Source organism: Delphinapterus leucas, chromosome 2 (assembly GCF_059928025.1).
Source record: "Delphinapterus leucas isolate spDelLeu-1000000601 "Yukka" chromosome 2, BTC_Dleu_Yukka2, whole genome shotgun sequence".
NCBI classification, from domain to species: Eukaryota; Metazoa; Chordata; class Mammalia; order Artiodactyla; family Monodontidae; genus Delphinapterus; species Delphinapterus leucas.
The window spans coordinates 27,040,472-27,064,787 of NC_143130.1; the positions used below are offsets into that span (position 1 = coordinate 27,040,472).

Below are 24,316 nucleotides of genomic sequence, written 5' to 3' on the forward strand. Positions count from 1 at the left end.
ACCAGATGTGGCCAGGCCTCTGGCAGGCTTCACCGTTCCGGGAGCGCTCCTGCCCCCCCAGCTTCCCTTTTGCCCCTCTTCTGTCTGTGACTTGTGATAACCCACCACATCTGCCCCCAAATGACAAGTGGCCTCAGCATTTTCCTGGGTCCAGCCATGGCAATGAGAAGGCAGAAAGACACCAAACAAAGCCCACATGCAGAAAATCCATCTTTCTCCCCTTTAAAAAGAAAATCTGTTGCTTTTTTTAAAATTGAAATACAGTTGATTTATAATATTATATTAGTTTCAGGTGTACAACATAGTGATTCAAAATTTTTATAGATTATACTCCATTTAAAGTTATTGCAACATAATGGCTATATTCCCTATACTGTAGAATATATCCTTGTAGCTTATTTATTTTATACATCATAGTTTGTGTCTCTTAACCCCCGACCCCTATCTTGCCCCTCCCCCTTTCCTCTCCCCACTGGTAACCACTGGTTTGTTCTCTATATCTGTGAGTTTGCTTCTGTTTTTTCTATATATACTTGCTTGTTTTATTTTTGAGATTCCATGTATAAGTGGTAACATAAGAGTATTTGTCTTTCTCTATCAGACTTATTTCACTAAGCATAATAAACTCTAGCTCCATCTACGTTGCTGCAAATGGCAAAATGTCACTCTTTTTATGGCTGAGTAATAGTCCATTTGTATATATGTACCACATCTTCCTTATCCATTCATCTGTCAATGGACACTTAGGTTGCTTTCATACCTTTGCTATTGTAAATAGTGCTGCTGTGACATTGGGGTGCATGTATCTTTTCAAATTAGTGTTTTTGTTTTCTTTGGATATATACCCAGGAGTGAAATTGCTGGATCATGTGATAGTTATATTTTTAGTTTTTTTTTCACACAGCTAAGATAAGAGCATATTAGTATATTTTGGATTTGTTTAGTTGTCAGAGGCTTAAGTAAATGTTTTGCTCATTAGGACTTGCTAAAGAATGTCTGAAGGTATGTAGGACATTGTTTTGTCATGAGAGCTATAAAATATGAAATGTGAAATTCCAAATTTCTTAACATAAAGACTATAACATGACCCACCCAGACCAGATCCAAGTGGAATTTGGAGCTAGTGGTCATGTCTGAGTGCTGATTAAATGTAGAAATGAGAGACAGCCACCCATCCAGCTGCATGCCCTGGGCTCTCTGATGGTGTACTGGGTATGTTTTTTAGAAATTCTCCTCAGAATTCAGATTTCTGGAAATTCAGAAACTAGACAAAGACATATGTCAGTTTTGTTTCTGAAATATTGACTCAGGAAAAAAATCATTCTCAATGAAAAAAATTTTATTGTGCTGTTTCCTAATCCACCTGTGTAGTGGGGACTCTTCCTCATTTTGTATAAGACCAGTCAGTTTGATTTCTCAGCCCCTGGGATAGAGCATCATTATAGTGCAGAGAACTCAGCTATGTAAACAAACAACTTGAAACATGCATCCAATCTATGAGACCAACTTCTAGATGGTGCCAGGACCCCACTAAGATAGTGCCACCTTACCCCATTCTCCAGGAGGTCTCATCAGGAATTCACATTAAATCCCTGGGAAATCTGGGGATGGGTTACTAATGTCTACAGTGCTGAGAGATGTTGTTTAATTTGATATTTGCAGTATGTTTATCAACTGGTGATAAAGCAGGAGGGATGAAAGTGTCCCAAGAGTAGTGACTGTTGAGGGTTCAGGACTTTGGCTCTCCTCTTTTCTCACTGTGATCCTCTGCTTGGTGATAGGATACAGTCTCCACTGTAAAGCCTCTCTTTATATGGATAACTCCCCAATGTATGTTTGGATCCTAGACCTCCCCTACATTCCAGATAGTGCAGCAAACCACCTATGCAACATTCCCACTTGGGTGCTCTACTGGCATCTCAAAACCAGCACGTCCAAAACTAAGCTAATGCTTTTCTCCGGCCAAACCCCTCATCATTCAGCCTCTCTTGTCTCTATATCAATTCTGTTCTTCTGGTTGCTCGGGACAGAAACTTGGAGTACCCCTTGACACGTTCACTCATGTCACATGTTCGATACACCAGCAAACCCTATTCTATACCCATATGTGACCACTTCTCACTGTCACATGACAACACAGACGTGGGCAGTTCAAGTTTCTGACCCAAATTATCACAGTAGTCTCCTAGCTGGTCTTTGTGCTCTGCCCCATGCTCTATTACAGTCTATTCTTGACACAGCAACCAGAGAGACTCTTTAGGTTGAAAATATAAGTCAAATAAAGTCACCTCAGGACTTCCCTGGTGGTGCAGTGGTTAAGAATCCGCCTGCCCATGCAGGGGACATGGGTTCGATCCCTGGTCTGGGAAGATCCCACATGCTGTGGAGCAGCTAAGCCCGTGAGCCACAACTGCTGAGCCCAACCACAGCTACTGAAGCCTGAGCGCCTAGAGCCCATGCTCTGCAACAAAAGAAGCCACCACAGTGAGAAGTCCACGCACCTCAACAAAGAGCAGCCCCCACTCACCACAACTAGAGAAAACCCACGCAGAGCAACGAAGACCCAGTGCAGCAGCCCAAAATAAATAATTTTTAAAAAAAGGTTACCTCTTAGCTCAGTAGCTCCCCATTTCACTGAGTCAGAGTGAAGTTCTGCCAGCAGCACCCAGCATTCACTGGTGCCTGTTGCCTCTTCAAACACGACTCTGCTGCTCTGTTAGTGCTCACTCTGCTCTAGCCACACCTGCATCCTGGCCAGATGCCATCTCCCCCTGAGACTGTCGTGCCCAGCCCCTCAGTTCTGCCCAGCCTCACCCTGCTCTCCTTCCCTTCCCTCCCCTGCACCCTTACCCTGTAACACAGTGTGATTGACTGGTGTGAACTCCTGTGTGAGGAACACCTTACACCATCAGAATGTTGATGCCGCATCATGGCATCAACTCCTTTGTTTGCTGATGTATCTCAAGTGCCAGGAACAGTGACTTGCACATAGTGGGTGCACATTTAACATTTATTGAATGAATTCATGTTTCTATGTGATCACAAGCGCCCTGAAGGATGTAAAGAATTCTATCTCCACACAAACACACACAGCTCCAACCAGAGCCCACTCTCATCCTTCCATCTCCCACCAGAACCCGCGGTTCAATGTTCTCACAATGACTGTCCCACTTTACCCATCGGTCCAGACCGTATCCCCCCCTTTTAGACGATGACCAACTTAAGTGCAGACAGTCATGTTTTCTTCCCTTGCAATCTCCCCATTTTTAAAGACAGTAATGCTTTTGAATGAGACTTTTTCTGATGACTAGGACTGCCTCTTAATGTTCAAAAGCCAAGGTCAAAGGTACTAAGTATCCCCACATTCTAGTGAATGTTCTGGAACATTCTAAAGAATGCTGCAGTGCTGCCAGAATCATGCCCTCCCCCAGACCAAGATGTAGGTGTCCTGACCTTTGACACTGTTCACCCCACAACCCATCCAGCCTACAAAACCAGGTCTAGAATGCATTTTGCTTGAGTTGAGGACTTTTCTTGAGTTCTTGGCCCCCTTGGGGCCAGGGAGTACCCTTGTAGCAAACGGGTACTCCCTGGCCCCAAGACAAGGACTGGGCTCCAAAGTAACTGCTTCTGGAGATTGGGGTGCCTGGTGTCCCACACCCTGCCTGAGCAGTTGTGAACAGCAGAAGGTTATAAGTCTTCCCCACGTGGCCCCCCATTGTAGCATGAGAAAGGATTCCAGGAACTCCACCTAGAGACACATACCCACCACTTTACTGAAAAGGGAAGCTAGCCAGGCAAGACGAGAGGTAGCAGTGGCATCTGTGTGTCTCCTCCACCTGATGTTGGGTGTGGAAATGAGCATTGAAGGGATGTTACTCAGGGGTGGCCTTGAGTGATAGCTCTTCTTCCCTGATGATTCTTACACATGGTAGGGTGTTTTAAAGGGAGGACATGGGTGGATTACCCACCATGTTTTCATAACTCACACAGAATACTCCTGCTGTTTGATATGGTTCTTTCGAATCTTAATTGAAAACAAATATCGTAGGAAAGAGGGAAGATGCTTCTGGAAGACTGGGCTTCAGAGTCAATAGAAACATGACAAATTGCTCTTTATGGGCAATAGGGCAACATTCTCTTCCTTTTTATCCATTTCCCTGGAGCACTGAAGTACGACTCTTTGCAGTACAGTGTCATCTTCATGACACGATATTTCTCAGAAAGGATGCTTTAGCACAGATCAATCTGTACACAAGCCACGGTATAAGTACAATGTCCAGAAGTTTTGTGCTTGAGGAAATGGGCCCTTAGCAATAAAGCACTATTTATAGGACACCTCATCATATGGGCATCCAGAGTGTCTAATATAAACACCAAGGAAAAATAAATGTAGCTCAGTCACAAAGAAAATCACATATGATGAGTTCCAGTTTATTTAGAAGATTAACTACATGAATGGTGCCATGTTCTCTCTATTTATATAGTTTCATAGATAAATGCTATGCCCAGAATAGCTCCAAACGCCTCACAGAATATGAGAATATCTTTTCTCTTCCAGAGACATTTTTCATGGCAAAATGAAGGATTAATTTATGTTAGAAATAATAATCTTATTGGGTGTACCTGATTGGATTATTGAAAGCAGGTGTGTTTTGAGTTGGTTTAAATGTTTTCTCCATCACTTCGCCATCTGTAATGAGACTAAACTTTTGACTTTGTCTCCTACCTAGAGCAGAATTTTCGGGAAGAAAGGAAGTTTCGCAAACAGTTGGTTCAGCTCCCTCTTTTGCCGTCATCCCACAGTGGGTGTTGTCTTCTCGTGTGTACAGAGCTGCCCAGCGCTGGGTAGGGCTCTTGCCCAGCATCAGTGCCCCTTCCTGCTGTGGGTTTTCTCCTTATTAGTACCCAGCCTCTGTTGTTTACTAGCTGCGTGGCCTTGGGCCTCAGTTTCCTCATCAGTTAGATGAAAGAGTTCAGTTAGATCATCTCTGAGACCATCTCCAGCTCTGAGATGTAGCATCTCTAAGACTCACAGAGAGCCTTGTAATGAGCAGAAGTCCCTTAGCATAATGGAAGTGTCTGATCCAACAAAAAATTACAAAATTCATTGTGGAGTGTATTTCTTCTTTTGTTCTGCTTCTCAATCAATTACTTAACCAGTGTTTCTTGTATTTTCTCAGTGACTCAGACATTGTATTATTTTTTTTCTCATTCATCCAAAGGCACCCTCTCCAATTGCATGATGTGCCAGCTACGTGGCCACCCAGGGAGGTCCTGCATCCTCTCTGGGTCAACTCAGTTCCTGGATAGTTTAGAAAGCCCTCTTTGTCTACTCCAACCGTATTTGTCCGTTCCTCTTATAAAATCAGAGTGATACACAGATCCTTTGGCATTCAGGATGGCAGTCAGTCCTTTACAGTGTTAACCTTTATCACGTGCAGCTACTGGCATTATGCACGTTTGCTTGTTCTGTATGCCGTCTTCCAACGTAGGCTGTAAGGCAGGGTGGGTGCTCTTACCTACCAAATAGCGTCTACCTCAAGGCTTGATCGAAGTCAAGTGTTGGTTGAATGAATGGTAAAGCGATAGTCCCAGAAGCCTGAATGGGAGGAGGGCCAGCAAGGCTGGAGACTGACAAGCAGGGCGAGCCTTCCAGCAGAAGAGGCCTCCTCGGAGTTAGGCATTGATTTGCTGTGGGGACATTTTCCATGATTCTGGGCCTGGTTTTCAGCCACATTGAACCAGAAATTAATCTAGAATGCTGACATATACAACATAGTAAAGATATCTAGCTCTGAATACATCTCAGAAAGAGAAACACAATTAGGTGATGTGGAGAAACATGTCAGGAACTATGAGTTACAGCTGCATTGACTGAGAGCCTGGCAGCACGCCAGGGTTTTGCATGGATGCTTTCTGCAAAGGAGTTTCACACAGGATGACATTGAACATAGGAGATCCAGTAAAGCTAGATCCTCCACACCAAAGCTCAGGCTCTCTCCAGTGCGCCTCACTGGATCTTTCACCAAAACTCAATAGAAAATGTACACCATCTTAATGAAGGTAGAAATAGTACTTATGAGACTGTAGTGTGCTGTACTATTTCCATGTGCTTTATCTCACTCAATACCTTAGGAAGGTAGAATTTTCTCCTTCACAGAAATGGGATAACTTCAAAATCACAGTTTGTAAATGGGTTAATACAGATTAATGAATGCAGGATTTTCAGAGTTCCAGATGTAGTCAGAATGGGCCATGCAAAGATTATTAACAGAAATGGTGTGGTAATTATATCAACTTAAAATGCATATAGAAACTGGGAATGAGAACCACCTATTCACTTCTTTAGAGGAAAATAATGCCCACCCTTGAGATAAGAGCAGGTATCTCAAAAAGAAAAACAAGCCCTTGGAATTGTGTGTTGCATGTCTGCTCCTGCTGACACAGTGGAGTTGGAGAGAGTTTAAAGTGAATCCCTTTTATTTTGTGCCCAGCTTGCAGCTACAGCTACACTCGCAGCCTGTAAGCGGAGACTAGCTAACAGAGAAACAGCATGGAGGCCAGGGGAGCCCTGACATTGATGGGGGAAATCACAGTAGACAAACTTGATTTTTGTTTCTGGTAGAATTATAAGATTCGTGGAAATGGGGAAGACAGTGGATGCTGTATATGTTTATTTTAGCAAAATACTTGATATTGTATTTTCATGACGTCTTCTTTTATAAAGAATATCAGATGGTTTGGAAGCAATCACTGTCATTTGTGTTTGAAAGTAGCTATGTTGTGGTAAATAAAGGAAAATAACAGAAAATCCAGTGGGACTAGGTTTCTCCCACGTGGTGAAAACGGTAGGGATGAGAGGGCTCAACTCCAGAATGCCTGATGCTTAAGGAGAGACAGGGAGATGGGAAGGTACAGGTGGTTTGGAACAGTGAGTTCAAATGTAATGGAAAGCAGGAAAACTCTAGAAATACCCTTAAAAGACAGAATCGGAGATAATTCACTAAATAAGTTCAAACCTAAAGGTTCCGGAAAGCACCTGCCAGGTGAGAAGCACATTGGAAATGGGGGAGCTAGCATATCGCTGGATTCTAGCTGCTGTTTTCCTGACAGTGGACCCTGCTGCCTCTTGCTGGAAGGATGTCCAGACAAGTGTCAGGAAGGCCCCTCCCACGAGTCCCTGGGACTGAGTGGCACCCACGGAGTTGCTGACTTTGCCCAGCGTGTCGCCAGCCTGTTCTCCACGGACCCGTCTGGCAGTACTAGTGTAAACATTCAGGTTTTTCTTTTTTTACATTTTCACCACAAGTTTTATTTCTTCCCTGTCCATTCAATACTATTTTTCTCTTTCTACTAGAAAAATGTACTGTAAGATTTCTATTCTTTCATTAAACAATGAAAATAATTGTGCTTCAGTGATTTCTGAGAAAATGGAATAAACAGGAGGAGATGTCAGTAAAAGTACTGTTATCTTTTCTTTTAAATGGGTCAGAGATTTTTGTGAAGCAAAATTATTCAAATGATTCATTTATAAAAATGCCTACTTTTTGTACTTTAAATATGCTAACAATATTAGGGTTCTCTGCACAGGTAAGAGCAAAATATCATATTGGTTCTGTATGCATGTGTGTATACACACACACACACACACACACACAAAGAGAGAGATAGAGAGAGAGGTTGAGATTTACTCTGAAGAGCTGGCTCTTCAATTATGGAGGCTGAAAAGTCCTACTATCTGCCGTCTGCAAGCCAGAGACCCAGGAAACCTGGGGTTGTGATTCAGCCCAAGTCCGAAGGTCTGAGAATCAGGGAGCTGATGGTGTAACTCCCAGCCCGAGGACAGGAGATGAGATGAGAGGTCCCGTTCAAGCTGTGAGGCAGGAAGAAAAGGCAAAACCCTCCTTCCAACACTTTTTGTTCTGTTAAGGCCCTCAACGGATTGGATGATGTCCACGCACATTGGGGAGGATCATGTACTTTATAGAGTCTGCTGATTCAAGTGCCAGGCTCATCCAGAAACACCTTCACAGACACATGCAGAAATAATGTGTAATCTGGGCGCCCCATGGCCAGCATGGCAGATACTTATCTTAACACTTGTTTTCACCCTTTGAAATCTATGGTAGAAGACTTAACACCGAGAGGCTCCCTAACCCCACCTCCCAGATACATCAGAGCAGAAGATAGAATCACAGACATCTAAATCGGGAGAATTGTCAGGGGTCACAGGCTGGGTGATAGAACTTCCTCTACTGTGCCATTTATTCTGGTCAAATGCAAGTTTGCCTTCTTAGAATCTCATGTCCTAGGGGGTCTTGCTTAAATGACCACCATGTTCACTGGGGCGCTGGCAGGGACAGAGGTCTCCGTCCAGAGGCAAATGGGGGTCTGGGATGTAGGCAGCTGTTCCTTGAGGTCATCCAAGGACCTAGGTCCATTCTCGTTGCTTCACTCCTGCAGGATGCCTTCTCTGGTCTGCAGACGTGAATCGGGCCTCTGTCCACAAGAGGGGAAGGAGGAAGTGAAGCCCAGTGAGTCCGTCCACGGCCATTCGATCTCTCTCCTTTATCTGGAAGGTAGTCACGGGCTCACCCCAGCTGTGCCTTCTAAAATTCCCCAGAGTGCAGATGAACATGGGACACAGGGTCTGTTATTAAAAGGAAAAAGGAGGAAAGAAACGGGGTGACAATTAGAGCCTCTTTCACAATTACCCATCCACGTGCAAAACTGTAATAATAGCATAAGGTAAAGATAATTTGGTTGGGACCAGTCAGAAACAGGGATAAAATGACCACCTGAAAGAAGTTTGTGTTTAGTTTTCTGATGTAACAGAGGAAACTTATTAATAGCAGAAGGCAGCAGAAGAATGGGCATCCACAGCGCAGATGTGTCCTTCTCAGCTCTGGTGAAATGCGTCCCTTGCTTTCTGCCTGAAGACACCTCCTGTCACCTGGCAGTGCTCAATAACACAGGTTATGCCCTCCAACTGGCCTCCCTGCCTCTCAGGTTCCCCCACATCTAATCTCTCTCACACACAACCTTCTCCTCACCCAACACCATCCCACCAAGGCAACAAGAAGCTGGCAGTGTCTTCACATTTACTACCAAAACCCAGACCCCCTGGCCTGGCTCCTGGTCCTCCACTGCCTGGCCGCATGCCGCTGACGATGAGATCTTTTCTCATTCCTGCTCAGGGATTCAGGCAGACATGCATGCAAACGCCTTTGAATGTTAGGTTCCTAATCTTTTCATCCTTTGTTAAGAAATGCTTTTCATTTTAATGCCGCTGTACTTTCTGTTTGCGTTTGAAGCCCTTTTCCTGTTAATGACCTCAAGGTAGATGTTTCCCCTAATTGAAGAAAGAACAACAAAGCTTTAGCATCACCATCTTGCATCTCATGCCTGTTGCTCCCTTATTAAAGTATCATGCAATGCACAAACAGCTGTTTTCAGAGTGCTTTTTACTTTCCGTTCCTGAAGCAAAGAAATATTAATGGCAAATCACTGTGAAGTGCCCCAGCCGATAGGACTAGCTGCTTTCAGAAATAATCACTCCTGATGGGGTCCCAAACAATATATATGTATATTTATGGAAAGAAATCAGTCAAGAACATTCCTCTTTGACCGGTTGGTAAGACATGATGGCTTTGGTCCTAAAAGAAGCTCCTCGTGCCTTTCATCTCAATTAGCTAGTGCACCAGCCCAAGCAGAGACAACAAAAGCTCCTTTCAGAAGGCCAGGGCAGAGGGCAGAAGGTAAATTGATAATTGGATGCCGTTCCATGGCAGAGACCTCAGGATAGAGGATGGGGAGCCGGCTGGTAGCTGCTAATGGGCAGACAAGAGCAGTGTCAGCGTTTTATTACATATGGTCAATGGTCAAAACACATCTTTGATCTTCCTCACCCACTCTTTATAGAGCACTTTGTTCCTTCCCTCCTAAAAGCTTATTAATATCTACTCTTAGGAAGGACGGCGGGGATGCGAATGTGTTTTACTTGCCGGTGAATCACCTCTTCAGGCGTCTTTCTTCTGAAAATGAATCTGTTCTTGTGGAATAGAGGCTCCAGCCCCAGGTCTGCAAACTTCTGGCCATGCATGAGTTACTACCAAGGTATTTGTCTAAGTAGTAATAATGGTAATAATAAAAAGAAAAGTATCATTCAATTGTTGTATTAGGTAAAATGGGATGAAAAAGTCCACAGTAAGTCTGTAATAACATTAAAATAGTTGGTAAGACACAACCAGGCAGGTATGGATTTTAAGGGTGGTACATCCGTAGTAAAGATTGAGAAATAGTTTAACAATGGGCTGCTGCATCCACGGTGGATGCCAAGAACTCTCATTTCCCCTCCGTTAAAGAGCTTCAGGATGGAGGTGAAACTCCAGCTCCATTTGCTGTCATTTAGGAAGATGGATTGAATTGAGGAAGCCGTGAGGAGGCTTAGATTTCCACAGGGCCATATCCTACGACCAGTAAGCCAAGCAGCCTGTGAAGGGACAGTCATCTGCTTCTAGTTTTCTGGCTTGTTTTGTGATGAGTCACTGGGATTATAACAGTGCACCTGAAGTGGTGTTGAAAACCACACATGGATATTTGCTTACTTTGTAGGCACGTAGAGCCAAATTCTTGGAGGTCAATTTAGGACATATTTTACCTAAGCTTTCACATTTACATTTGCCTGGAGTTCCTCGGGTTGTAGAACAACAGGAAATAGTGCACTGGTTTCACTGTAATTTTTTTTAAGTTCAGTCATATCATAAAATTTTAATCAGGTATAACACAGGTTATGAATCCTGGGATCCTTGGTACAGTGAGAAGGTGACTGGTCCGGGAGATGGAAGACCAACATCTGCCTCTGGCCTGAGCTGTAAGCTTGTAGTATGAGCCTGTGCAAGCTGCTTCATCTCGCTTCCTCAAATGTGAGAAGGTGGTTGAGGATCATCTCCTCGGTCTCTTTAAGAGCTAACAGTCTACAATCCTTTTTTTTTTTTGGTTTTCCTGAGCAATTAACAAGGATGATTGAATGGGTATGCTGCCTTTTCGTCTTGTTTTATAGGAGCTTAAGTTTGAAAAAAAAAACAAACGCGAAAGCTAAACAGAAAACCACAGCTCACTGTGCTATGTGTTTACCATAAGGCTTTCCTGGATGTTTGTGTGTGTCCTTTGCCATGTGACATATGCTGTGTGCCTTCCTGTGAAGGTCCAGGAAGGAAACACACATGTCACTTCCAGGCTCACCACTGACACCTGACCTAGAGGAACAACCTTGAGGCACTTAACAGTGTTGGCCATTTTCTAGGGACCTGCCTGAAGCATTTCACAAGCAGATGCTTTTAGATTCCTTTTCCCTACAGTTTTCTCTAAAGGAACTATCTCACACTTGTGAGTTTTCCATCATTAAACCAAAACCCACAGCCATTGTACCTGCCACACTTATGCATAGATGCCTCATCCTGAGAGCTGCATCATCATCATCTCCTGAGCCACGTGTTGTTTAAAAAATGGCACAGGCTCTGAGATGTCTACGTTATTTTTCTTACTTGCCTTTTCACATTTAATCCTGCAGATTTATTCTGCCCTTTCACAAACAAGAATATATTATGTACATTGAATTTGCTGTTGATGCTGTGTCAGGCTAAAAAAAGATACTCTCTCATACTAAGAAATTTTGAATAAATAGGCAAGAATTTTAGATATGGTAGAGTATATATGTCAGATAAGGAAAATGAATCCATTTTCTTTATTAAATATGTGAGAGGATCCTGCCCATGCAATGTGTGCTACTATAGCTTCTTGCACTGATTGATTTGTTTTCAGTCATGGGTGTCAAAATCCTACTACGTTCACCATTTTTGTCTCCTGGTTCTCTGTCTGGCAGCCCTCAGGCCTGGGCTGAGGGACATGCAGGCACCCAGGGCAGCTCAACACTGACCCAGAAGTGGTTTCTTGTCTCTGGCAGTGTCATGGAAAAGCTGCTGCCATGGCTACCATCAACCTGCTCAAAATACTTTCTAATCTTTTAGTTGGCAAAAAAATCACCTATAAAGAGGAATTGCTTCTTGTTTATAAACCTTAGCAGAGTCAGTAGATCTGTTTTACAGAAGAATAAGGGGGCAGTCAGGACAGTCATGAGCCCAACCAACAGTAAGGGTTATTGACAGTCCTAAGTACAGTAACCCTGTTCTTTTTCCCTGTTGCTGACCTAACAAAAGCTCAATGGGTTAAAGCAACACAAAATTACTATCCTACAGTTCTGGAGGTCAGAGTGTGAAATGGGTCTCACTGGGCTGAAATCAAGATGTCAGCAGGGTTCATTCCTTTCTGGAGACTCCAGGGGAGGATCTGCTTCCTTGCCTTTCCAGCTTCTAGAAGCCACCTGCGTTTCTTGGCTCATGGCCCTATTCCTCCATCTTCAAAGCCAGCTGTGCCAGGCTGAGTCCACCTCATGCTGGCGTCTCTCTGTTTCTTCCTCTTCTATCTCCCTCTTCCAGTTTTAAGGACCCTTGTGATTACATCGGGCTCACTGGGATAAGCCAGGATGAGCTCCCCCTCGTAAGATCATGAACTTAATCACAACTGTGAAGTCCCTTTTGCCATGTAATATATATAGCATATTTGTAGGTTCTGGAGATTAGGATATGCACATGTTTGTGGGGTCATTATTCAGCCGGCCACAGGCGACCCTCTGGTCCTCAGATTCATGTCTCTCACATGCAGAATATATTCACCCCATCCCAAGGTCCCTAAAAGTCTCAAACCATTACAGCATCAACTCAAGTCCAAAATATCATCTCTTATCAGTTCAAAAGTCCCAAATCTCATCATGTAAATCAACTAAGTCAGGTACGGGTGAGACTCAGTGTGATCTAACATAGGCTGAAATCTTTCTCCATCTAAGAGCTTGTGAAACTCAAAAAACAAGTTATCTGCTCCCAAAATACAGTGGTAGAACAGGCATAAGATAACAGTTGCAGACATTCACATTCAAAAAAGTAAACAAGAAAGGAAAAAGAGGAGTCCCCACCAGTCCTACATAATTCCAAAATCCAATGGACAAACATTATTAGGATTACTAAACAGAATAATCTTCTATGGCTTGAGGCTCTGCCTTCCTGCTGGACCTGCAGCTCTGCCCTCAGAGGCATTCTTCCTAAGAAATAATGAATCAAGACCAAGGAAGAGTGTGTATAAAAAGCTCCATTATGCCTGCCTTGTTGGAATTTTCCCCTCCTACTTTTTCACTAAGTCAAATCTGGGTTATCCAAGTCCAAATCAAGAACACTCAGAAGATCATTTGTGGGTCAAAACCCACAAATAGTATGGAGAGAATTCTCTGCAGGTCTTCGAGGCTGGAAAGACTGAGAAACTGTTTCTGCTTTTAGTTCAAGATCTGGAGGCAACTAAGGTGAAGCTTCCTACAAAACAAAGGCCAACATTTGTAGAGAACATTTATTTAAAAATTACTCTTCTAAAGTTTGGTACTTTCCTAAAAGTGAAAAAGTCTGCTTCTAGACATCAGAGAATACATATGCTCATCTAAAAGAAAATTAAGTTCCTATCTGTTCTGCTGCTCTGATTTAATGGTTTAGCCAAACAGGTCATAACACATTTCCTTGCTTTACGTTGGTTTTGAATTTCAGGTCTCATGTAAGTCATATAAGACGAATATTAGCTTCCCATTTATACCTGGAGAGACAGATGCAGAAACAGAAGAATATGCATTAAAGCCAAACTCAAAATATAATTTATAACCTAATCCACTGTTTTAATCACTAAACAATTAATTTTGTTCATGTCCGGGAATGTGAAGACTTGTGAAGGATTTCCATATTTAAGAAAAGAGACTGTAAGAGCTAGAAGAAGTAGAGTTACGCCCATAAGACTGTATCTGTAGGGTCTCCTTTGCACCTCTGTGATTCTGTACACATGTTCTAGAATGTCCTCGCTAGTCTTCAGTTGCCATAAAATTAAAGGAGAACGTGGGAGAAACTACAGCTCACCCTAGACTCCTCGTCGCAGTCACTGCTAAGGCGAGCTCTTGAAAGGTTAGGAGCAGTGACATTAACATAGTCCCACAAATGCTGACAGGCATTCTAAGCTCCCAAATGTATATAAAGAATTTTTTTGCAATCTCAAAGTATTATCATTGGAGGGGATTATAAAGATTATGTGGTCTAATGCACTAATTTCACAGATGGGAAAACAGAGGCTTAGTGAGATTAAGAAGCGTAGGTAGTTATTCATGGCAGGGGCAGGACCAGAGAATTCAGTTCTCCTTCAGCCCAGTACATTGTTTCTCTGCCTTTGTGTATAAAGAAAAACGTATAAATACTAGTAACTTCCCATATGTATGTGGTTTCCCCCATGGTGTAGTTGTCTAAATCTAATGGATTGATATTGTCATATTTTCTAGAACTAAACATACGCACACATACACATAAAGACAGCTTGATAATTCCCATACCTTGTGTGATCAGAAATAAGGAGTCCCACAAAGAGCAGGCACATTCACCGTGGTTAGCCCTGGGGCAGGCCCTTGGCTGGCCTCTCAGGTCTTCTCCCCAGCCAGGCAGGGCCTTCAACGGTGCGCCTGGGGCCAGGAGATGTGTTGATAGGTCCACCTGCCATGTGACCCTTCAGCTCCAGGACAGCTGAGGCTTCACCTCCATCAGAATGCACTCTTTCCATCACAGGCAGACTGCAGCATGTTACCCAAATATCATGAACTCCCACTCATGCCAGGACTGAACAGATGTCCACTACTATTTGGGGTATATTTTGTGTATTGTACTGAGTGCTTTACAAACATTACTTCATCCAATCCTCACATCTGTCAACAGTGTCACCAGTATTTGATCTTATTTGGCTTAGAAAGGTGAAGTGACTTGTCTCGGGAATGACAGACCCTGGATCCAATCGAGTGGGTGTGGGAAGGAGTCAGAAAAGCTTGTCTAACCTACACCTGCATGTTGTTGGAGTGAAACAAGACCTCCGATGCCCTTCCTCCTAGCATAAGAGAGCAGCAAATCAGAGACAATCATACTTTAAAGACCATGTGCTTGAACTGACTCGTATTAAAACACTGTTGTCCAGAGAGGGCAAAATGGCTTGCCCATCATCATGTAATCTCTCTAGGACTCAGAGGACGGGATGTGGACCCAAATGATCTAGGAGGTCCCTTGGACTAAAATATTATCTAGTAAACCCTTGTCTTTAAAGCTTCAATTGCTGGGAAAATTGGCAGCCGACCACCACTATGCCAGCACAGTGAATGCTTCAGCAGCCTGCTGACCGCCTGCACAGATGCCCTCGGTAAGATGTGCATCTCTCTCCATCCACTTGGGAGTAGGATGAAATGGCACATTCCATTTTCAAAGTGGGCTCCTTGCACATATCGGCAGTATCAAGAATTTGAAAAGCTGTACCGTGGAACCCGTAGTAACTTGCTAGCACGATTTACTCACCCAGGTCATCCAGGTGACAGAGGTTACAGAGTCACGCAAATTCCAAATGCCATTTCAAAGCCAGCCAGGGGGAGAATAAGCAGATTTGTGTTTATGATAATGACATTTAAAAGTGTAAAATTATAGGGTTGTTTACAGAGATGGACTTATTATAAAATAATTGCATCCAACTTCACATAAACATAAAAGAAAGTCATTTTGTTGTGGATGGTTGAAAGGAAAGGTTTTCTTAAAAGAATGGAGAAAATAAGACTCAGTTTCAGACAAAAATCTTCAAAGGAAATTCATGGAATCTTAAAAAGAGAATCTCACTCAAAGAATTCTCTAGAATTTCCTAAATTTAAAAGCATTGTTTTTCTTCAGACATCTAATTTAGATTACATACCAAACCCTATAATAAACCTCCCACAAAGAAATAATAGTAGACTGCATGCATTATAGATGTTTGGGGTTCACTCCATTTAAATATAAGTATTGACCTTCTACTAACAGTCAGGATGCCAATGTTCTATGGCAACAGCGAAAGAAAGGTCACAATAATATTTTCCAAGGCAATTTTTAGCCCTTAGTGGGGAGTTCACTATTATGCTTAGAGGCTGTGCCACCTGAGAAACAATGGGTAATGATCACATTTCACCTTGAGCATGTTTTTTTTTCTCTTTCTAGTCACAGACAGCTGGCACCTAAGCGGTAGCTACTGTTCCTGTAAGATATGTTTAGTCACCATTTAAGCATCAAATTGCCTGTGGTGGAGGTTCAGGTGCGATGTGTCTGTTAGTCTTTGGTGTGTTTGACAGCCGTTAATCCCAGAGGCAGTATTTGGAGAGATGTTATCGATAAAAAGCTTTAATTCTGGGATCAGCAAAACCTGAGTATGACACCCAGGTCAGCCTGTTTCAGCTAGAGACTTAGCCCAGCTCTGCCCCAATAGATGGGGAGTGAGTGACAGCACTCACTCTCAGAGCCCCTGTGAGGATTCCAGATGGTCAGATCCAGGCAACTCCTGAGACAGTACAAGCAGACAGTAAGCATCGCCATTCCTGTTATTGTTACACACTTATCTTAATTATCTCAGTAGTTTAAGTTTCATGTTTTGTAAGTGTGAGCAGATAATTCAAAGCATTTTAAAATATAAAATATGAATGCATTATTTTAACAATTTCCCCTTGGCTCATACAGCTTGAAACAGTTATTGTTTCATGGGTTTTGAAGCGGACTGAGATTTATTACTAAGTTTTATATATCATAGGAATAATAAATATTATACCATTGGTACATATATACATAATCTGTATATGTTTACATGTATATATTCTTATGTGAATTCAGTCATTTTAATGAACTTGGCAAAATACATTGATGTTGGATTCTCCAATATCATGTGTTCTGAAAAACAAATATATTACATGAACAAAACTACAGTATCAAAAGATACCATTTTAGCAAATATGGGACTGACGATAAATCTTTTGTAGGCTGAAGTCATACCATTCACAGTAATTTAACTGAAGAATCTGCAGATTCTACAGCTATTTCAATCCCTTCTGGGTTAAGGATTTCCCTTAATCAATGTTCATTTTCTCTATGGAATCTGTTTTTAAGAAGCAGAACAAGGAACCAGTTTCTCTGATTAATGGTATCAGGTGTAAAAGTTTCAGTTACTGAAAACTTTTTTTTTTCTTTTTGTGTCTGTGTGTGTGTGTGACTGGCTTTATTCTGATATTGCCTTTATGACATATATCTATAAACATATCATTTGAACCTCATAACAACCACAAAAGTAAGTACATATTATTATTAAACCATTTTTTTCTTATTGATCCCATATATTTTTTTGAATTTTAGAATTTTATTTTTTTATACAGCAGGTTATTAGTTATCCATTTTATACATATTAGTGTATATATGTCAATCCCAATCTCCCAGTTCATCACACCACCACCCCAACCCCCACCACTTTCCCCCCTTGGTGTCCATACATTTGTTCTCTACATCTATGTCTCTATTTCTGCCCTGCAAACCACAGGTTCCACATACATGCGTTAATATGCGATATTTGTTTTTTTCTTTCTGACTTACTTCACTCCGTATGACAGTCTCTAGATCTATCCACGTCTCTACAAATGACCCAACTTTGTCCCTTTTTAATGGCTGAGTAATATTCCACTGTATATATGTACCACATCTTCTTTATCCATTTGTCTGTTGATGGGCATTTAGGTTGCTTCTATGACCTGGCTATTGTAATAGTACTGCAATGGAACATTAGGGTGCATGTGTCTTCTTGAATTATGGTTTTCTCTAGGTATATGCCCAGTAGTGGGATTGCTGGGTCATATGGTAATTCTGTTTTTAGTTTTTTAAGGAAACTCCATACTGTTCTCCATAGTGGCTGTATCAATTTACATTCCCACCAATAGTGCAAGAGAGTTCCCTTTTCTCCACACCCTCTCCAGCATTTTTTGTTTGTAGATTTTCTGATGATGCCCATTCTAACTGGTGTGAGGAGAGACCTCACTGTACATTTGATTTTCATTTCTCTAACAATTAGTGATGTTGAGCAGCTTTTCATGTGCTTCTTGGCCATCTGTATATCTTCTTTAGAGAAATGTCTATTTAGATCTTTTGCCCATTTTTTGATTGGGTTGTTTGTTTTTTTTAATATTGAGCTGCATGAGCTGTTTCTATATTTTGGAGTTTAATCCTTTGTCTGTTGATTTGTTTGCAAATATTTTCTCCCATTCTGAGGGTTGTCTTTCCATCTTGTTTGTAGTTTCCTTTGCTTTGCAAAAGCTTTTAACTTTCATTAGGTCCCATTTGTTTATTTTTGTTTTTATATCCATTACTCTAGGAGGTGGATCAAAAAAGATCTTGCTGTGATTTATGTCAAAGAGTGTTCTTCCTATGTTTTCCTCTAAGAGTTTTATAGTGTTGGGTCTTACATTTAGGTCTCTAATACATTTTGAGTTTATTTTTGTGTATGGTGTTATGGACTGTTAAAATTTCATTCTTCTACATGTAACTGTCCAGTTTTCCCAGCACCACTTATTGAAGAGACTGTCTTTTCTCCATTGTATATCCTTGCCTACTTTGTCATAGATTAGTTTACCATAGGTGCATGGGTTTATCTCTGGGCTATCTATCCTGTTCCACTGATCTATGTTTCTGTTTTTGTGCCAGTACCATATTGTCTTGATTACTGTAGCTTTGTAGTATAGTCTGAAGTCAGGGAGTCTGATTCTTCCAGCTCCATTTTTTTCCCTCAAGACTGCTTTGGCTATTTGGGGTCTTTTGCGTCTCCATAAAAATTTTAAGATTTTTTGTTCTAGTTCTGTAAAAAATGCCATTGGTAGCTTGCTAGGGATTTCATTGAATCTGTAGATTGCTTTGGGTAGTATAGTCATTTTCACAATATTTATTCTCCCAATCCAAGAACATGGTATATCTCTCCGTCTGTTTGTATCATCTTTAATTTCTTTCATCAGTGTCTTATAGTTTTCTGTATACAGGTCTTTTGTCTCCCTAGGTAAGTTCATTCCTAGGTATTTTATTCTTTTTCTTGCAATGGTAAATAGGAGTGTTTCCTTAATTTCTTTTCCAGATTTTTCATCATTAGTGTATAGGAATGCCAGAGATTTCTGTGCATTAATTCTGTATCCTGCAACTTTACCAAATTCACTGATTAGCTCTAGTAGTTTTCTGGCGGCATCTTTAGGATTCTCTGTGTATAGTATCAAGTCGTCTGCAAACAGTGACAGTTTTACTTCTTCTTTTCCAATTTGTATTCCTTTTATTTTTTTATCTTCTCTGATTGCCGTGGCTAGGAATTCCAAAACTACGTTGAATAATAGTTGTGAGAGTGAACATCCTTGTCTTGTCCCTGATCTTAGAGGAAATGGTTTCAGTTTTTCACCATTGAGAATGATGTTTGCTGTGGGTTTGTTGTATATGGCCTTTATTATGTTGAGGTAGGTTCCCTCTATGCCCACTCTCTGGAGAGTTTTATCATAAATGGGTGTTGACTTTTGTCAAAAGCTTTCTCTGCATCTATTGAGATGATCATATGGTTTTTATTCTTCAGTTTGCTAATATGGTGTATCACATTGATTGATTTGTGTATATTGAAGAATCCTTGCATCCCTGGGGTAAATCCCACTTGATCACAGTGCATGATCCTTTTAATGTGTTGTTGGATTCTGTTTGCTAGTATTTTGTTGAGGAATTTTGTATCTATATTCATCAGTGATATTGGTCTGTAATTTTCTTTTTTTGTAGTATCTTTGTCTGGCTTTGCTATCAGGGTGATGGTGGCCTCATAGAATGAGTTTGGGATGTGCCTTCCTCTGCAATTTTTTGGAAGAGTTTGAGAAGGATGGGTGTTAGCTCTTCTCTAAATGTTTCATAGAATTCACCTGTGAAGCCATCTTTTCCTGGACTTTTGTTTGTTGGAAGATTTTTAATCACAGTTTCAATTTCATTACTTGTGATTGGTCTGTTCATATTTTCTCTTTCTTCCTGGTTCAGTCTTGGAAGTTTATACTTTTCTAAGAATTTGTCCATTTCTTACAGGTTGTCCATTTTATTGGCATAGAGTTGCCTGTAGTAGTCTCTTAGGATGCTTTGTATTTCTGTGGCGTCTGTTGTAACTTCTCCTTTTTCATCTCTAATTTTATTGATTTGAGTCCTCTCCCTCTTTTTCTTGATGAGTCTGGCTAATGGTTTATCAATCTTTTTATCTTCTCAAAGAACCAGCTTTTAGTTTTATTGATCTTTGCTATTGTTTTCTTTGTTTCTATTTAATTTATTTCTGCTCTGATCTTTATGATTTCTTTCCTTCTACTAACTGGGTTTTGTTTGTTCTTCTTTCTCTAGTTCCTTTAGGTGTATGGCTAGATTGATTATTTGAGATTTTTCTTGTTTCTTGAGGTAGGCTTGTAGTGCTATAAACTTCCTTCTTAGAACTGCTTTTGCTGCATCCCATAGGTTTTGGATCGTCATGTTTTCATTGTCATTTGTCTCTAGGTATTTTTTGATTTCCTCTTTGATTTCTTCAGTGATCTCTTGGTTATTTAGTAACATATTGTTTAGCCTCCATGTGTTTGTGTTTTTTAGGTTCTTTTCCCTGTAATTGATTTCTAATCTTATAACGTTGTGGTCAGAAAAGATGCTTGATATGATTTCAATTTTCTTAAATTTACTGAGGCTTGATTTGTGACCCAAGATGTGATCTAGCCTGGAGAATCTTCCATGTGCACTTGAGAAGAAAGTGTAATTTGCTGTTTTTGGATGAATGTCCTATAAATATCAATTAAATCTATGTGGTCTGTTGTGTCCTTTAAAGCTTGTGTTTCCTTATTAATTTTCTGTTTGGATGATCTGTCCACTGGTGTAAGTGAGGTGTTAAAGTTCCCCACTATTATTGTGTTAAAGTCAATTTTCTGTTTTATAGCTATTAGCAGTTGCCTTATGTATTGAAGTGCTCCTATTTTGGGTGCATATATACTTATAATTGTTACATCTTCTTCTTGGATTGATCCCTTGATCATTATGTAGTGTCCTTCCTTGTCTCTTGTAACATTCTTAATTTTAAAGTCTATTTTATCTGATATGAGTATTGCTACTCCAGCTTTCTTTTGATTTTCTTTGCGTGGGATATCTTTTTCCATTCCCTCACTTTCAGTCTGTATGTGTCCCTAGGTCTGAAGTGGGTCTTTTGTAGACAGCATATATATGGGTATTGTTTTTGTATCCACTCAGTGAGCCTGTGTCTTTTGGTTGGAGCATTTAATCCATTCACGTTTAAGGTAATTATCGATATGTATGTTCCTGTGACCATTTTCTTAATTGTTTTGTGTTTGTTTTTGTAGATCCTTTTCTTCTCTTGTGTTTCCCACTTAGAGAAGTTCCTTTAGCATTTGTTGTAGAGCTGGTTTGGTGGTGCTGAATTCTCTTAGCTTTTACTTGTCTGTAAAGCTTTTGATTTCTACATTGAATCTGAATGAGATTCTTGCCAGGTAGAGTAATCTTGGTTGTAGGTTCTTTCCTTTCATTGCTTTAAATATATCATGCCACTCCCTTCTGGCTTGGAGAGGTTTTGCTGAGAAGTCAGCTGTTAACCTTATGGGAGTTCCCTTGTATGTTATTTGTTGTTTTTCCCTTGTTACTTTCAATCATTTTTCTTTGTCTTTAATTTTTGTCAATTTTATTACTATGTGTCTCAGTGTGTTTCTCCTTGGGTTTATCCTGCCTGGGACTCTCTGTGCTTCCTGGACTTGGATGGCTATTTCATTTCCCATGTTAGGGAAGTTTTCAACTATAATCTCTTCAAATATTTTCTCGGGTCATCTCTCTCTCTCTTCTCCTTCTGGGACCCCTATAATGCGAATGTTGTTGCATTTAATGTTGTCCCAGAGGTCTCTTAGGCTGTCTTCATTTCTTTTCATTCTTTTTTTCTTTATTCTGTTCCTCAGCAGTGAATTCCACCATTCTGTCTATCAGGTCACTTATCCATTCTTCTGCCTCAGTTATTCTGCTACTGATTGCTTCTAGTGTATTTTTCATTTCAGTTATTGTATTGTTCATCTCTGTTTGTTTGTTCTTTAATTCTTCTAGGTCTTTTTAAAACATTTCTTGCATCTTCTTGATCTTTGCCTCCATTTTCTTTCCGAGGTCCTGGATCATCTTCACTATCATTATTCTGAATTCTTTTTCTGGAAAGTTTCCTATCCCCACTTCATTTAGTTGTTTTCTGGAGTTTTATCTTGTTCCTTCATCTGGTACATAGCCCTCTGCCTTTTCATCTTGTCTATTTTTCTGTGAATGTGGTTTTTGTTCCACAGGCTGCAGGATTGTAGTTCTTCTTGCTTCTGTTGTTTGCCCTCAGGTGGATGAGGCTATCTAAGAAGCTTGTGCAAGTTTCCTGATGGGAGGGACTGGTGATGCGTAGAGCTGGGTGTTGCTCTGGTGGGCAGAGCTCAGTAAAACTTTAATCCGCTTGTCTGCTGATGGGTGGGGCTGGGTTCCCTCCCTGTTGGTTGTTTGGCCTGAGGCGACCCAACACTGGAGCCTACCCGGCTCTTTGGTGGGGCTAAATGGTGGACTCTGGGAGGGCTCTCACCAAGGAGTACTTCCCAGAACTTCTGCTGCCAGTGTCATTGTTCTCACTGTGAGCCACAGCCACACCCCGCCTCTGCAGGGGACCCTCCAACACTAGCAGGCAGGTCTGGTTCAGTCTTCTGTGGGGTCACTGCTCCTTCCCCTGGGTCCCGATACACACACTACTTTGTGTGTGCCCTCCAGTAGTGGAGTCTCTGTTTCCCCCAGTCCTGTCGAAGTCCTGCAATCAAATCTTGCTAGCCTTCAAAGTTTGATTCTCTAGAGGGTGTTTCTCCTCCTGTTGCCAGACCCCCAGGTTGGGAAGCCTGACTTGGGGCTCAGAACCTTCACTCCAGTGGGTGGACTTCTGTGGTATCAGTGTTCTCCAGTTTGTGAGTCACCCACCCAGAAGTTTTGGGAATTGATTTTATTGTGATTGCACCCCTCCTACCGTCTCATTGTGGCTTCTCCTTTGTCTTTGGATGTGGCATATCTTTTTTGTTGAGTTCCAGTGTCTTCGTCGATGATTGTTCAGCAGTTAGCTGTGATTCTGGTGCTGTCGCCAGAGGGAGTCTACTGAGGACTTGAAAAGGGTAAAGAGGAATCTTGGCCTTCTGGTACTTTCCCTGGAAGCTGTGGGAAAAGAAGTCAAACTTCACTGACTACTAATTAGGATTTTCTCAAAACATTTTCTCTTAAAAAAGAAATCCATAATATATATTTATAACATCTTGAATATTTTGAATTCTCAAAAACATATAATAAGAAATCTATGCATGTTTTAAAAGATCTACACATTCACTCCATCTAGATCTTTAGTAAACATTACTTCAGCCCCTCACTCCTCCCCTCCTTTCTTCCCTAAGGGCCAAAGTCACAACATCTCAAGGATTTGGGCAAATGAATTCTTTTGTCTTCAATTTCTTCTTGACTACATGCAAGAGAAAAATAGATGTTAGTGAAAGCCAAAGAAAAACCTTATTTTTCTAAGTGATCTGACATATCAAATGAAATACTGACTTTTAAAAAAAATAAAAGCTTTTTGAAAAAGATAGGTTATTTACAGTTCTCAAGAATAAAAAGTATTACACAAGGTGTACATATGCATACACTGCTTCCTTTTATTGGAGACCTGGCACTATCTTCCCATGATGTTTTCCTTGCTAGCTAGCTAACACTCTCTTTTGTTTTATCATTCAAGGCCTAGCCCTGATTTCTCACATCACATGACAGTGTTGCTATGGGAACAGTGGCTTTGTGTGTCCCTGAGGGAACAAAGGGTGATTTCCATTCGAGGACTTCAGAGCAGGCTTGGTTCCCTGTTGGTAAATGATTGTGGTAACCAGCATATTAAATGTTATCGGCAAAATTCCATTCATATTTTACATGTCCTCTCTCCAGCAAACAGTTCTTTCAGTACATGTTATTACGACAACCTTGGGACACAGGCCAGAACAAAATGAAGCTTTGCAGGGTTGAGAAGGACCACCAGTCAAAAGCAAGTAGCAGGATTTTGAATCATGGCTTTTGTTTTCTGAATCCCAAGTCACAGCTGTTTCCAGGAGATTTAAGATTCTGCTGTCATTTTTTAAGAAAATCTTGGTACCCATATGACTGATCTTAAAGTGAATGAAGAGGCAGTCAGATAGTCCCTAGCTTTCCCAACTCCTGCCTGGTACCAATTCAGGTACCTGGTTTACGTGTGTAGACAGCCTTAGTGAAAAATCCAGAAAAACTCGAAATCTATT

General features: G+C 41.2%; 1 long non-coding RNA gene across 1 annotated transcript in view; it reads left to right on the forward strand.

Moving 5' to 3' along the window:
• Nucleotides 1-23,865, forward strand: part of LOC149749972 (uncharacterized) — a 44,582-nt gene extending 20,717 nt beyond the window's left edge. Inside the window, exon 3 of the long non-coding RNA XR_016391941.1 lies at nt 9,973-23,865. This is a non-coding gene — a long non-coding RNA (uncharacterized LOC149749972). The remainder of the gene's footprint in view (nt 1-9,972) is intronic.
• Nucleotides 23,866-24,316: the final 451 nt, after the last annotated feature.